The 16710-nt window shown below is 42.4% G+C and overlaps 1 protein-coding gene across 3 annotated transcripts in view; it reads left to right on the top strand.

The window, feature by feature from the left end:
- The window catches only part of INTS6 (integrator complex subunit 6), a 133217-nt gene that overhangs the window by 70981 nt on the left and 45526 nt on the right, over positions 1-16710 (top strand). The gene's annotated exons all lie outside the window — the stretch shown is intronic.

Genomic DNA, 16710 nt, shown 5'->3' with positions numbered 1-16710 from the left:
CTTCTCCATTGGTCAAAAATGCACACTCCATTGAGGGATATGGGGTAAGGGGGCTATAGCACTGGCTTCAGGGCTGTACACCACCATTTACACATTAAGCCCTATGTTTTCTGGGATTCCCAGGCTAGAAATGTGTCAGGAATTATTTGGGTCAACTCTTAGGTATTTAGTCTAGCTTTTATCTATCCTTATAATATTTTATTTAAAAAGAATAGGACAGCCTTTTTATGTCCTTAGATTCCTTTTTTTGAAAGGAATCTAAGAACAAACATGGATGCTGCAATTGCTGACTTATTTTTAAAGGTGCAAGCTCTAAGGCTATCATCCTCACCTTGGCTTCACAAGCTGGTGAGTGTCTAACCCTGAACAGGCATAGGACCAGTGATGCCTTAATTTCCAGCCTGCTTCCGTTTTCCTGGTTAGTGGCTTACAAGATGGATTCAGGTTTAGGATGATGGTTCTAGACTCTGCACCTTTAAATCAAAGATAAACTATTGTTGGTAAACATGTGCTCTTGCTTGAATGTGATATAAGTGTGGTACAACCACCTCCTCCAGTGGTGACTGGTCTGGAACCCTCAATGTAAAGAAATGTCACCAGCACACCAAGGATTCCTCGAACCGGTCCAAAGCGTTTCAGAGCCACACAGGGCTCCTTCGTCAGGCGAGTCAATTTTTGTCTAAGTAGCCGCCTTTACCTTATATGAGGATTTTTATTCTCCGCTATAGGGTTATCCTTTATGTCAAGTGACTGTTATAATGACAACATTGAATTAGTGAGAGGGCTTGAGTATTTCAAGGTTTTTTTATACCCTTTGTTTTTTTCTTCTATTGGTCTGACAAAGGGGCCCTGCGTGGCTCCAAAACGATGCCCTTTGTATGTACCATAAGACCATGAAAAAAAGCTTTGGACCCGTTTAAAAAGTCCTTGGTGTGCTGATGACATTTCTTGGCAATGAGCGTCTATGGTTTCTAGCCTGTGATCATGGCAGCATCCACCAATACTGAACGGCCATCTTCAGGGAAGTGTGTGTTGGGAATTTTGCAATTGGTCTATAATTTTATTAGGAGCCTGTAAAGCGTTGCACTCGTGATCAGCAGATTGTGGGTGTAATGCCATAGTCCTGCTGACTGCATGTGTGTCTGTCTGCTACTACAGATGCAGGCAGTTGCACTGTGACAGGAAGCTCAATGAACTACCGTGGCGCTCAACAGCACTGTGGTAGTTCATTGAGACTTACAAGCCAACAGCCACAGAGGCTGCCGGACCTTGTAGTTTTCCCATTCACAAAATACTGTTTTGTCTGAATTTTTTTCAGATAGTGACAGCAAGCAGGGGAAAAAGATCCCCCGCTAGCTGTCAAAACAGGGGTATCAGGGGCCAGAATATGGGTGTAACATGTTACAAAAGGTGAACTTATCTTTAAAAATTTGATAATCTACCCCTTTTCCCACTCTTTCAGAAACTAAAAAAAAAATGTTTTGCCTAGAGATTCGCTTTAAAGGGTATGTCAGGTAAAATATGAAGTCAGTAGTGAATGCATATTTCCCTGTGTCTTACCCCTTTAAAGACCTTGAAAATACAGAGAAATATCTGCTGATCTACCAGCAAAAATACCATCAGCTTCTAATTTCTAACTTCCTCTTGTGAGCTGACAACACAGCATTTTCGTGGACTGGATGGTGTCAGCCCTGATTCCCTCCCTATCTCCTAATTTGACTCCTTGAGATAATACAGGAAGTGTACACAGGCCAGCTCTGAATTAATGAAATAATCAAGCAGTTTTTTTTTTTTTTTTTTTTAACACACATTTAACAGACCAAAAGTAGGAAAATGGTAGTTTTGTTGTTGGTGTTTACGTACAAAGGCAACTAGCATGCTTCTACCTTTTTAGATGGGCCTCTGATTGCAAACCATTTTGTCCTTTTATTCTGGAGGTCCCATTTACATCTCACAATTGGGGATTGTGGGCAGAATCACCGCAATTGCAAATTGTGGCAGGACACGCTTTTGAGTGCCATTATTCTTTATTGGCCCTCCAAACACAATGCAATTCTTCTGCAATCGCATCAAAATGTGAGTTTGAAAAACACGCTATGCTTATCGCCCAAAAAGTAGCATAAGCTGCTTTTCGTGCGTTGAAAGGGCATAGGGCTGCCCTATGTGCAACATACAAAATCATGTGCAGCTTGCTTGTTGCTGCTACGTGAAAGTGTGAATGCCTTCTAAATGCTGACTACACCGAGGGTAGGCCTAGAAATGTCCATGATGTGGCAGCTGCTCGAATGAAGTGGCCCACTATTGAATAAGAACAGATGCTATTTGGATAGGCACATGGCAATATACTACAGTAAATATCAAACAAATTTTTTTTTTTTTAATGAACTGGGAATGTTTGGAAACAATAGATTTTAGGTTGTCATTAGTTTTACTTTAGTGCTCATTTTCTATGCGTTGCTTATATACAGTGTGGGAAACCCTCCTCCCTGTTTAGCCAGGTTTTACAGAACATTTTTCAAATAAAATGCATCCGCAATCTAAATACATCAGCATGCTTAGAGCACAAACAAATATAAGAGGTTTAATAAAACCTTTTGGGGTGGTGTGGAACGGTGTGCGACCAATTACACATTTGTTATCTCAGCTAAGGGTTAATGTTTGCTTGCCCTCAACTAAGATGGCTGATTCATTACTTCCTGTTAGACGGTGACTCATTTATAATCTGATTAACTGGAACTCCTCTGCCCTACTCTTCTGTCATAATAGCCCTTTCTTCTATACAAGGACACATTGAGGATTTCTTTACCTGATGTTTGTGAATCTCTAGCTTTATATGGTGTGCATTAAAATAGTCATGTTTCATATGTCCACAGATTTTAATAGGTCCCGCATGCTGTATATTTGTTTTAAATGCATTCATGATTACAGCATATTCTAAATTTTTAAAGGCATTCTAACCCTAATATTTGGATTACCATTATGTATACTTTCTAATAACACAATGACATCAGGGTGCCACTTCTCAAAACTGGAATTTTTAACATTTTTGTAACCAGAATGACATGCCGTGTGTTCAGTGCAATCAGCTGTTTTAAACTAAGGAAGCCAAACACAATCTGACCCAGCCATGTACTTCTGTAGGATTACTCAATAGGTCGCCTGTGCGTGGGGAAAATCTCTCCCTCAGACCATATTTTGGCTATTTGCTGTGTTTTGTAATGGTGAATAAATTCACATGCACGTTTGAAAGGCCTGGGGGTTAAAACGTATCAGAACAGACATCAGGAACTTAATATGTATAGTCCTGAGGAAAGAAGGGAATGGGGAAACAGGACTAAAACCTTTAAATACAGAAAGACCTGGTTTACAATTGCTTTGTAAAGGCAATGAAGAGGCGTATCATATGACTGGGTATAATCCCTGCTGCGGTCAGTGTACTCTCCCTGGCCACTTTCTTCCCAGCTAAAGGAGTAGAAATTTAGGAGCACTAAAAATGCAGCTCAGCTGTGGATTTTAATGCCCCCCAACCGCAAGTGTAATTGAGCTCTTGGGGCTTATTTACACTTACTTCGACTTCAACGCACTTCTAAGCGCCTACCGCTTCAACATGCTTTTTTGTTGCTTTTGGTGCTTCGATGATGCTTCAGTGGTGCTTTAATGAAGCTTGGCAAATGGTGTGTGTGTTTGATTTCAGATTTGTTTTAAAGGGGCCCAGTACTATTTCAGCTCAGTAGTGCCCCAAATCAGCAGATCCCCAGCTCATTAGTACCCTTGTCCAGCACATCCCCAACTTATTGGTACCCTTGTTCAGCAGATCCCCTGCTCATAGTACCAGCTCTGCCGATGCCCCGCTCGGCGCTGCCCCCCAGCTCTGCCGATGCCCCGCTCGGCGCTGCCCCCCAGCTCTGCCGATGCCCCGCTCGGCGCTGCCCCCCAGCTCTGCCGATGCCCCGCTCGGCGCTGCCCCCCAGCTCTGCCGATGCCCCGCTCGGCGCTGCCCCCCAGCTCTGCCGATGCCCCGCTCGGCGCTGCCCCCCAGCTCTGCCGATGCCCCGCTCGGCGCTGCCCCCCAGCTCTGCCGATGCCCCGCTCGGCGCTGCCCCCCAGCTCTGCCGATGCCCCGCTCTCTCTCTGGTCACCGCTCACCTCCCGCTATATTGCTCCCCCGCTGCACACCATGTGTGACATTGCTAGTTTCTCCTGCTCTGGTCCACCAGCTCTGCTGATCCTCTGCCGCTCAGTCCTCTCTCTCCGGTCCCTGCTCACCTTCCGCTATAGCGTTCCCATGTTGCATGCCACGTGTTCCATCTGCTAGTTGCTTTGCTCCAGTCCGAACCCCGCTCCCCTTCCTGCTGCTTCACACTAGATGTGACGTCTGAAACAGACACTCCTACAATATATACACATGAACCAGAAGTGACTGCTGTGACATCCTTCTAGTTTGCTTGTTGGTCTCCCAGTACATCCTGGGATATCTCATACCTGCAATACCTCCAAAACAAAGAGAAGCAAACGCTGAATAAAAGCCTCTTAAAAGCTGCAGGTGCTGTAGGTGAGCTTTGTCTTAGACTTCTATGGCGCCTTTGGAGATGCTTTTGAAGCACCGTAAAAGCGACGTGGGGTATAATTTTTGAAGCAAAGTAAATATAATGTGTGAACAGGACTGTAAGGTAACCATTTTATTTAGTGACAGGGGCTTTGATTGGCATTGAGCCCCCCTTTAAAAAGCATGTCCAATGCTTCATTTTGAAGCAAGTGTAAACAAGCCCTAAGAGTGTAAGGTAAGATTAAGGAGGACAGTATTTTTAATATGAAGCCAAGTTAAAGAGCACTGGAATATGACCTTAAACTAGCAGAAGACAAGTTCAAAACTAATAGAAAGTATTTAACTAAATGGACCTTGAGCTTTTTTTTCTGTCTTTTATGCTTTAACCACTTCCTTACCAGGCCAATTCTGACATTCCTCTCCTACATGTAAAAAACATCATTTTTTTGCTAGAAAATTACATAGAACCCCCAAACATTATATATATATATATATATATATATATATATATATATATATATATATATATATATATATATATATATATATTAGGGCTGCAACTAACGATTATTTTCATAATCGATTAGTTGGCCGATTATTGTTTCGATTAATCGATTATTCGGTTAATAACCTTAAAAAAAAAGTGTGGTGTATAATTTACTTAATGTGTAAAGTTTTTTTAAAAAGGTAATTTATTCTTACATATCTCTATGCAGTGGTAAAAATAAATAACCAACTATATGCTTAGGGAGCAAAATATCGAATCCACTCTGAGAATAACAGACAGAAGAGATATACTGTACATACTATTAGAGGAGATATACTGTATATACTATTAGAAGAGATACACTGTATAAACTATTAGAGGGGATATACACTGTATATACTATTAGAGGATATATACTGTATATACTATTAAAGGGCGAATCTGGTAAATATCATCAGACTCAGTGATCACATTTTTTTTATTAAAAACAAAAACAATGTCTTCCTTCAAAAATAATGTCATTTTAAGAATGTTTGTTCTTTCATTCAGCGAATGTACAAAGATTTTTGTCTGAATATTCTCGTCTGAAAATTGATTCATGTGGCCAGCATAAGGCTCAGTACACACCTATGCTGTTGGCTTTTGATCTGTTTCTGCAGTGCTTTTTGCTGTGCGTTTTGATTTCTGCTCACGTGATTTTGCTGCGATTTGCATTTTTGCATTTTTTTGGCCAATTTTTTGTTGGGCAGAATAAAAAACACAAATTGCTGCAAAAACGCATTACATGCTTTTCTGCAGCTTTTACATTGAAGTATATTGAACCAAAAAAGCACCGTTTTGTGTGAACGTGTCTCATAGGAAAACATGTAAATGAACTGTAGTGCGTTTCTGCAAAAAGCACCAAAAAACACATAGATGTGAACCAGGTCTAAGACGTTTAGTAACTTAATGGGGTTAAAAAAACTAAAATTAGCCCTTTATAGTACAAAAAAAGCAGATAATCACTACTGTAAGGGGTTAATTTTTTTTAGTGTAGAACTGTGAAAGTAATATTTGCAGTAGCGATTATTTGTTCTTCTGTAAAGGGCTCATTTTAGGGTTTTGTTTAACCCCATTATGTTACTGGCCGATTAATCGATTATGAAAATAGTAATCGATTAATTTCATAATCGATTAGTTGTCGATTAATCGATTAGTTGTTTCAGCCCTAATATATATGTTTTTCTTAGCAAAGACCCTGGAGAATACAATGGCGGTTGTTGCAACTTTTTATCTCACACGGTATTTTCGCAGGAATTTTTCAAACGCGTTTTTTAAAAAAAAAAAAAGACAAAACCAGTAAAGTTAGCCCAATGTTTTTGCATATTGTGAAAGATGAAGTTACGCCAAGTAAATAGATACCTAACATGTCACCCTTCAAAATTGCACACGCTTGTAGAATGGCGCCAATGTTCGGTACTTAAAAATCCCCATAGGCGACGCTTGAAATTTTTTTACTGGTTACATGTTTTGAGTTACAGAGGAGGTCTAGTGACAAAATGATTGCTCTCGCTCCAACATTCGCGGCGATACCTCACATGTATGGTTTGAACACCCTTTTCATATGTGGGCGGGACTTATGTGTGCGTTCGCTTCTGCGTGCGAGCACATGGGGACAGCGGCGCTTTAATTTTTTTTTTTTTTTTTTTATTGATAATTATATATATATATATTTTTTTTTTATTTTGACACTTTTTTGAAAAAAAAAACATTTTTTGATCACTTTTATTCCTATTACAAGGAATGTAAACATCCCTTGAAATAGGAATATAACATGACAGGTCCCCTTAATAGTGAGGTATGGGGTCAATAAGACCCCATATCGCACCACTGGGCTGGGAAGCCTGAAATAAAAAAATAAAAATAAAACAATCACCGCTTCCCCGCCGAAGCGGTGCCTTTTTTTGAATGGAGAGGCCGGGCGTGACGTCATAACATCGCGCCTGGCCTCCGATGATCATAGAGACTCTGGCGACCATCTGGTCCGCCGGAAATCTCTATGATCTACATCCAGTGCCGGCGGATCTGCTCTCCGCCTCACCGATCGTAACGGTGAGTCGGAGCGAGGCGTGAGGCGGAGGGCGGCGGGAGGGGGGGGGGGACGTCCCATCTCGCCTCCCATAGGAACGATCAAGCGGCGGAACGGCCGCTATGATCATTCCTATGGTGTAGAGATTCGCCGGCTGAAACCGGCAATATCTGAATGATGTCTGTAACTACAGGCATCATTCAGATATACCCGCTCAAAGCCCAGGACGTCATATGACGTGTGCGGGCGGGAAGTGGTTAATAAACACGTTATTGCGAAGGCAGACTACTGACTTTTGCTGGTCCCCTAAGTGTTTACTTGTATAACCTGTGAGAAGCTATCCTTCTGAAAGTAGATGGCTAGCTTTTGGCAATTTTCCTTGCATGTAGGTGAGGCCCAAGCAGAGAGAATTATGGACTTCACTCAGTAGTTCTAAGCCTAGGAAATGGGGCAAGAGCACCCTAAATGTTTCAAGTGTCCCACTGTATCTGTCAGAATTGCAATGGACAGACAGACTTTATCCTCTGAAAACCTAAACTGTACTATCTAAAAAGGAAACCAAGTTTAATCTTTCGTTCCCCTGAAAAAAACGTGGCTTCTGTTTATAGTAATTCTTTATTTGCTCTGTTTTTTCACTGATTCAGGTCTCATGAATTACCTCTGCTATGTAGGCATAGTGACCAGAGGAGAGCTAGATATACACACACGGGTGCCAAAAGATGGTTGTCGCCTGTTCTGGCTGCTTTCACACGGACTGGGTGACAATCTTGTGCTTGGGCAAGTTCAGACAATGATTGCTGACAAGTTAGAATATCTTGTCTTTGTTGTTTCTCCCATTATTACCCTGAACTTGGACTGTCTGCAATGTGAGCATGTGGAATTTTTTTTTTTTCTTTTCCCAGCACCGATAATGTTTACTGCATTTTGTCATAGACCTATCTAATATAAGACAGAAAAAAATCCCTCTTAACCTTACCCCTAAAGGAAACCTGTCGTCACATCCTGTGTAATCTAAAGGCCTATTCATATCAATATGGTCTGTTGTGGTGTGTAATACGTCTTCATGTGTGTTGCATTAACCACTTGCTGACCACCCTATAGCAGATTTACTGCTACAGGGCGGCCGTGCTTTGCAAAATTACGTATATAGACGTGATTCTGCACTTCCAGGTAGGGGGCGTGTGTCACTTCTGCTGTTTGTCACAGCAGAAGCTGATCAGCGGGTGCTGGCCAATGGATGGCCACTGGCACCTGCTGATGATCAGGAAAACTCACAGAATGGCGCTCTTCCTATGTAGACAAGGCAGAGCTCTGCCCTGACTGGGAACGTGAGGGATGGAAAGCAGGGAAAGAAAATCCATCACTTCCCTTAGTAGCAGTAGTACACACAAATCATGGCTAGGCCCACAGTTAACCCTTTGATCACTCTAGCTGTTTAACCCCCTTTCCAGCCACTGTTATAAGTATAGTGACAGTGCATATGTTTAGCACTGATCACTGTATTGGTGTCACTGGTTCCCACAGTGTCAGACAGTCTGTCTGCAATATCACATTCCCACTATAGGTTGCTTCGTTTACTGGAGCCTTAAAGGCGTCAGATTAAAAAAAGGCAGTGTTCAAAACATGCTATTTATTTATTTTCAAAATGAAATCGATGCCCCCAAAAGAGAGCTCTATTTGTGGGAAAATACATACTTTTTATTTGGGTACACCATTGCATGACTCCACTTGTCAGTTAACCGCTTGCTGACCAGCCACCGCAGTTGTACTGCGGCAACATGGCTCGGGTACGCGAATTGCCGTTTTGTTACGTCGCTCCCTTTGGTGGCCACTAGGGGAGTGCTCCCGCAGCTCTCCCCCGGAGCCGATGCGAGTGCCCAGAGGTCTCGATGACCGCCGAGCTCCCGCAATTGCTCGTAACATGCTGACAACCAGGATCTCTGTGTAAACACAGAGATCCCGGTTCTCTGAGGGGAGAAGTGACAGATCGTCTGTTCATACAAAGCATGAATAGCGATCTGTCGTCTCCCCTAGTCAGTCCCCTACCCCCTTCAGTTAGAACACACACTAGGGAATATAATTAATCTCTTGATCGCCCCCTAGTGTCAACCCCTACACTACCTTTGAAAGTTTTTCAGTAATCAATGTATTTTTATAGTACTGATTGCTGTATTAATGCCAATGGTCCCAAAATGTATTAAAATTGTCCGATGTGTCCGCCATAATGTCGCAGTCACGATAAAAATCGCAGATCGCTGCCATTACTAGTTAAAAAAAAAAAAAAATAGTAAAAATGCTATAAATCTATCCCCTATTTTGTAGACACTATAACTTTTGCGCAAACCAATCAATATACGCTTATTGCGTTTTTTGTTTTGTTTTTTTCCCAAAAATGTGTAGAATAAAACATATCGGCCTAAACTGAGGAAAAACATTTTTTTATATATTTTTGGGGGATATTTATTATAGCAAAAAGTAAAAAATGCATTTTTTCAAAATTGTCACTCTTTTTTTGTTTATACCGCAAAAAATAAAAACCGTAGAGGTGATCAAATACCACCAAAAGGAATCTCTATTTGTGGGGAAAAAAAGGACGTCAATTCTGTTTGGGTGCAACGTCGCACAACTGCACAGTTGTCAGTTAAAGCGACGCAGTGCCGATTTGCAAAAAGTGCTCTGGTCAGGAAGGGAATAAAATCTTCCGGGCCTGAAGCGGTTAAAGTAACGCAGTACCATTTTACAAAAAATGGCCTGTTCATTCAGGGGGTTAAATCTTCCGTTGAGTAAAGCGGCCCATTTGAAAGGACTGTCGGCACACCAGAAATTGGAGTTGCAGCATACCACATCGCATGGTAGTCTTGCTGTGTGCTGCAAGGCAAGGACATTACTAGCGCGTTGGGTGCATTGTTTAGGCCAGTTTCACATGAGTTTCAGCTTGAATAAGAGTAGGGTGAACGGCAAGCTGTTATGAGACTTTCAGAAAGATTTTGTCAAGATTTGAGGAGCCTTTTCCAAGCCTTGAAAGCACCCAGCTCCTGTTTGGTAATGTTGAACACAGATCCTAATGGGAGTGCTGATTGTCACTTTAAACAAGCTGCTAGCAAGCTTCAAGTAGTGTTTTAAGCCTGCTAGCAGTTTGTTTAAAGTGAAAATCTGCACTCCCATTAGGATCTGTGTTCAACATATATAAACTGGAGCAGAATGGCCACAGTAAAAGGGATCAATCAATGTTTTTAAAGGGTCAGTGTTTAAAAAAAAAAAAAAAAAAACCCTAAATTTAAGGCGCTGCATCCCGTCATGCTTGCACGCAGAAGCGAACGCATACGTAAGTTGCTCCAGCAATGTAAACCGTGTTCAAACCACATGTGAGGTATTGCTGCGATCATTAGAGTGAGAGCAACAATTCTAGCACTAGACCTCCTCTGTAACGCTAAACTGTTACATTTTTTTAACGCGTCGCCTGTAGAGTTAAATACCGTAGTTTGTCGGCATTCCACGAGTGTGTGCAATTTTAAAGCATGACATGTTGGATATCTATTTACTCAACATAACATCTTTTACATTATACAAAAAAATTATCCATGCTGCGCAAATAGTGTGACATAAAATATTGCAATGACCGCCGTTTTATTCTCTAGGGTCTCTGCTAAAAAATATATATAGATGTTTGGGGGTTCTAAGTCATTTTCTAGCAAAAAAACACCGCTTTTAACTTGTAAGGCTTTTACGCGGGATGTTTTTACAACCTCTCCTGAACGAATTAACTTGACAGATAGTAACCCACGTTTTAAAATGCCCGTTTTGCTGCATTTACTTACTGCGTTTGGAAGTGTTTGAAAATTTTTTCTTTTTTTTTTTTTTTTTTTTCAAAATAGCCAAAAATGAAAAACGCCTGTAAACGAAATGTGAGTTACTGTGTTTTAGAAGCGTTTGGCATTTGAAATGCCTCTAAACTCAGCGTCTGAACTCATTTTTTCCAAAAAGGCATCTTAACTCAACTGCCTAAAAACGACATTACACGAACCTGTGTCCATGTACTCATAAGATAACATAACATTGGATCTTATGAATGTCCGTTTACCAAAAGCAGTCAGTGTACATGAGGCCTAAGTAAGAAATGTCAGAAAAAGGCTTGGTCTACAAGGGGTTAACCTTTAACTACAAAATAATCCTTTTGCAGGAAATACTAGTGGGAATAATGGACTGTAAATATCACGTGATTAACCTTGTGGTATCTATTTACAGTGTAACAAATATAAGCATATAACACCTTTATTGAATTCTCAGCGCTGAAAGCAAATGTTCAGTGAGCTACAGCTCAATCGTGCAAATGCCGACACAGTACCTCCAGTGCAACACAAATATACTTGTAGCCAAAGCTGTGCTAAAAGACATCTGCAGATCATATTATGCCTCCATATCCAACCATCCTCAGATATTTATGGGGCAATCTAGAATAATGGAGCAAAGGTACCTGTGAGTTGGTTAACCATCAGTTCCATCCCCATAAAGGTCTATTGAATCCTTGTACACAAGGTCTCAACCTCTATTACATCCTGGCCTGTCATTCTCCTGTCATTCAAATCCTAGAATTGTTCACTTTTCTGTAATTCAGAACTGAGGTTTACAGTCTCAACTTGAGGAGGACGACCTGTGTACAGTCTTGGCCCCTAGTGATCAAGGTGTACGGATGGACTTAAGATTAACCTCTTCAGCTCGGTAAGGTTTACCCCCATTTATGACCAGACCATTTTTTTGCAATACGCCGCTGCGTTACTTTAACTGACAGTTGCACGGTAGTGCAATGCTGTACCCAAATAAAATTGTGTCTTTTTTTTTCCCCATAAATAGAGCTTTCTTTTGGTGATATATAAGCCCCGCTGCGGTTTTAGTTTTTGGCGCTATAAACAAAGAGCAACAATTTTGAAGAAAAAAAATGTTTTATTTTTTTTTTTTTTAATCCAAAGAAAAGTTTATTCAATTCGACATAAACATAACCAGGCTTTGACAATACACAGTTACATTGCATATTTTGGAAATTCTAATTACAAATTGGCAGTACTCCCTACCTAAGTGAGGCCCTTTGTTCAGACCAATAAACTGTATAAGTGTTTTTAACCAGCATTTAGACCCAACAATCTCCCCATTACCAGATCCACCGGGACCAGTCTGGGTACATCCAGCCACGGGCCCCAGAGTTTCTCAAACTTTCGAGTGCACCCCCTATGCTGATATACCAATCTCTCCATTCTGATCATGTTCCCAACTGCGGAAATCCATTCCTTAACTGTGGGAGGGTCCTCTGATATCCAGTGGAGCATTATCATCTTACGTGCTAATAGCGTCCTGGTAACTGCTATTCTGATGCTCTCAAAGACCTCCAGCACATTTAATAAGCAGTGTTTTGGGTCAGTGGGCATAGAGATCTGAAATACCCTGTTTATGGTATCCACCACTCCACCGCAATAGGAGTGAAGCTTCGGGCACCTCCACAGTAGATGGATTAGATCTCCATGGTCCCTTTTGCATCTTGTGCACATCGGGGTAGATCTAAGACCCATTCTCTGTAATCTATGTGGAGTATAGTACACCCTCAGAATAAGATACAGTTGTGTTAGCCTTTGTGATACATTCAACGAGCTTGTGGGTATCACTTGTAGAATCTCCTCCCACTGGTCTCCATCTATCTGCCCTACATCTCTCTCCCACTTTTCCATCATTCTCAAGGGATGCTTAGTCAAAAAGCTCTGCAGAAGCATATTATAACATTGAGAAATTAAACCTTTAGTATTTGCAGCTCTCATGACTAGATTAAATAATGGAGACCGCTCTGAAGCGCTGCTCTGAGCCCTCACAGCATGTTTCAATTGCATATAATGGAATTGCATATTGGACAGCAAGCCGTGTCTTTCCTGCAGAGTCTCAAAGGGTAATAGAATACTGTTCTGAAAAATACCTTGAATGTATATCACTTCAAATCTCTTCTCTTCCATAAGGCCCCATGCTGTAACTGTGCTATTTCAGGGTAAGTCCCATTAGACCATATCAGACTGAATTCCGTGTATCCTGTCACTCCCTGTAGATATCTAATTTTGTTCCAGATTTTCTGGAGAAGATTATAGGTTGGGTACATCTTATTTGGTTTTCCAAAGGCTAGAGCTTCAAGTGCCGCTTGAAGCGATGTTACACACGTTTTACTGTGTGTAACATCACAGTCTCTGGAGAGCTACTGGTAATACTCGTCCTATCTGTCTCCCCACCCATAACCCCTGTTAGGTGTTGGAGCTGCGCTGCTAAATAATATGACCATGGGTTCGGTAGGGCTAGTCCCCCCTCATCTTTTGGGCGCTATAAGTGTTCAAGTTTGATCCTGGGGGGCGATTCTTCCAAATTAACAAGCGGAATAGGGAGTTTACAATTCTAAACGTTTTTAAAGGGACCACTACTGGAGAATTGTGGAGCACATATAGTAGCTGGGGCGTGAGGATCATCTTGATCAGATTCACCCTACCAGCTGTCGACCAGCACAATGAATTCCACGTCTTAATCCGGTCTTGGAATTTCTGCAGTAGTGGGGGTACCAGGTACCTAAAGGATGTGGAGAAGGGTATGGAATTGTTGTCGGGAGGCCTGCCCTCTTCATCTATAAGCATTAGGGAGGATTTTGTCCAATTGATCTGGAGCCCTGAATAAGTGCCAAATTCCGTTATGGTTGACATGGTTTCACAAAGGGAACCTTCAACGTCCCCTAGCAGAATCCTAGTATCATCCACGTAGAGCATAAATTTCTCATGTCTGTCACCATAACGGAAGCCGGTACTACCCGGGTGATCTCTGATTGCGATTGCCAAGGGTTCAATAGCTAGCGCAAAGAGCAGGGGAGACAGGGTACCCCTGTCTCGTGCCCCATCCCAGCGCATAGGTATGAGACATTCTGCCCGATGCTCTAATGGCTGCCTGGGGGCAGCAATAAAGCAGACGGACCCAGGAGATATATGCTTCTCCAAATCTCTGGAGAACACCCCATAAATATTCCCATTCGATGCTATCGAAGGCCTTCATAGCATCCAACAAGAGCAGGGCCCTTTGTCCCCTGTTGTCTGCCTTGGACTGTATGTTCAAATATAGTCTCCTTAGATTCACTGCCGTGTACTTATTCGGCATGAACCCTGCTTGATCTGGGTGTATTATAGATGTAATGACCTTATTCAGTCTGATTGCTAGAATTTTTGCTAGGAGCTTGATATCGCTCTGAAGCGGGGAAATGGGTCTATATGACCCAGGGTTGACTGGATCTTTCCTAGGCTTTAGTATTGGCACAATATTAGCTGTGGACATAGAGGGGGTAGCATTCTATGTTCCCTGGCTGCATTAAACACAGCTAGAAGCTTGGGGAGAACTGCCTCATATTGCTTATAGATTTCCATGGGGAGCCCATCTGACCCGGGGGCCTTACAGTTTGGGAATTCCGCCAGCGCTTTTTGTAACTCCTCCACTGTAAGTGGAGCATCCAAGGCCCTCCTGTGCTCATTGGTGATTTGTGGGAAGTTAATACCCTGCAGGTATCTCATTAGTTCCTCCACAGTATACTCTCCAGTAGGGAGATAGTCTTGTAGAATCCTGCCAGTTCCTGCAAAATTAGATCAGGGGAGCTCACTAGTTTTCCCACCGATGTTTTCTAATAGCTCCTATTACTGGGACCATTGCTGTGAGTTTGCTATCTTAGCAAAAAGACAGCCAGTGGTTTCACCTTCCTCAAAAAATGCAGCCTTTGAGAAGAATCTTTTCTTCTCTGTCGTGGAGGACCACAACCGCTCGTAAGCTGATTGAGCCGACTGCCATTTCTCCCTGGCAGAATCTGTGGGGTCCTGAACAAATCTTTCCTCCAAGTCCTGCACCAGCTTCTCCAGCTCCTCCCTCTGTCCGGAGGACTGCCTCTTAACCTTTGTAATTTCTGCAATTAATAGTCCCCTCAAGTGGACCTTGAAAGCTTCCCATTGGTCAAGGGAGAATCAATAAATTCCTGTCTGGCTAGGAATTCCTACATGCTCCTCTCCAGCTCTACTGGGGATAGAAATAACTTCAGCCAGAAGGCATTAAATTTCCAGGGTGCCCTGGGCAACCCAGACAGCGGAGCCACAATCGGCTTAATCACCATGTGGGAGTGGTCAGACACACTGCGCGGTTTGTATATCACCTCCGAGACGGATGGGAGCATGGTAGGGTCACATACTACTAGATTAATCCTGGACAGCCTCCCATGCGTCTTGGAGAAACAGGAGAACTGCTTCTCCAGAGGATTCCTGTGTCTCCAAACATCCACCAAGCCCACCTCATTAATCAACCTCAGCAATGGTGACTCCCTCGACGAGGCAGACCCCCCCATACTAGGGTGCCTGTCCATGGAGGGACTCTGCCAGCAGTTCAAATCTCAGACTATCAGATTGGCAAATCCAGTCTACCCGCCAAATAGGTCAACAGAGTCCGGAGCACCACCACTGTGAACGGGGGGGATATACCAAAATACAGTGTAGCGACCCAATGCGACAACGCAAGAAAATATATCGTCCCTCAGAGTCTATACATGTGTCAAATTCCTGAAAGTCTATGGCACTGTGCACCAGCACACTCACCCCCCTAGAAAAGGAGGTGTGTGTAGAATGCTAAACCTTCCCCGCCCAAGAATATTTTAAACAGATCTGGATTTCTGGAGTCAGGTGTGTTTCCTGAAAACAATATTGCTGGGTGCAGCTTTTTCAAGCAAGTGGAGATCATCATAGGTTTAGGTGGGGAACCTAGCCCCCTAACGTTCCAAGACACCACATGTACTTCAGCCATTTGGAACCATGATATCTGGGAACATCAGGGTGCATATAAAACAATAAAATATATAGAAATTGGTCAATAAGGAAAGCGGGTTTAGGTGACCCCCTGTGGGAACGTTAGGCCAGACTGACATCTGCCAGGTTAAGCCCCAGCACATGGTATTTGCTGTGAGCCATATTTCAAGCACAACCAATATGCCAAAATTTGCATAGTAACAGTTCCAGAACTTAATGTCCTCAAGTCGAAGCCTGTGGGTATAAAGGGTTAAACATAAACAAACATGTCCAGACCGTCAACAGGACAGGCCAGATTGATCCAACTTGGAACAAAAACACAATAAGCACTGCTTTTCTATAACGCATGTAGAAAGAACGCATTTTTCTTGCAACTTCACAAGATACCTCAAGGTTTTACATGTTAATATTATGTCTCCCAGCATAACAAGGCATAGGTTTCCCCTCTCATCAAAGTCTACCTGCCAATCATAACAGACGGTATCTCTTCAATCCAAAAAAAGGAAAAAAGGGGAATACAAAGGGAGGTAAAACAAAGGGGCAAAAAGTGAATGTAAAGTGAGCTCTCCATATAGAACTTGCCAGCACTTCTAGTATATCCAGCTTTCATTGTGTTGACTGACAGCAGCTGTTAACAGATCAATCACCCTCCTCCTCGAGGGCGTAGGGTCTGCTCATTACGATCCAGCCATTGCGCAGCATCTTGAGCTGATTCAAAAAAGTGGATTTGATGGTTAGCGGCAACCCTCAACTTGGCGGGGTACAACAT

The sequence above is a fragment of the Aquarana catesbeiana genome, linkage group LG02 (genome assembly GCF_042186555.1).
Source record: "Aquarana catesbeiana isolate 2022-GZ linkage group LG02, ASM4218655v1, whole genome shotgun sequence".
In the NCBI taxonomy this organism is placed as follows: Eukaryota; Metazoa; Chordata; class Amphibia; order Anura; family Ranidae; genus Aquarana; species Aquarana catesbeiana.
The sequence above is the reverse complement of the archived record's forward strand: the minus strand, read 5'-3'. Positions and strand labels throughout refer to the sequence as shown.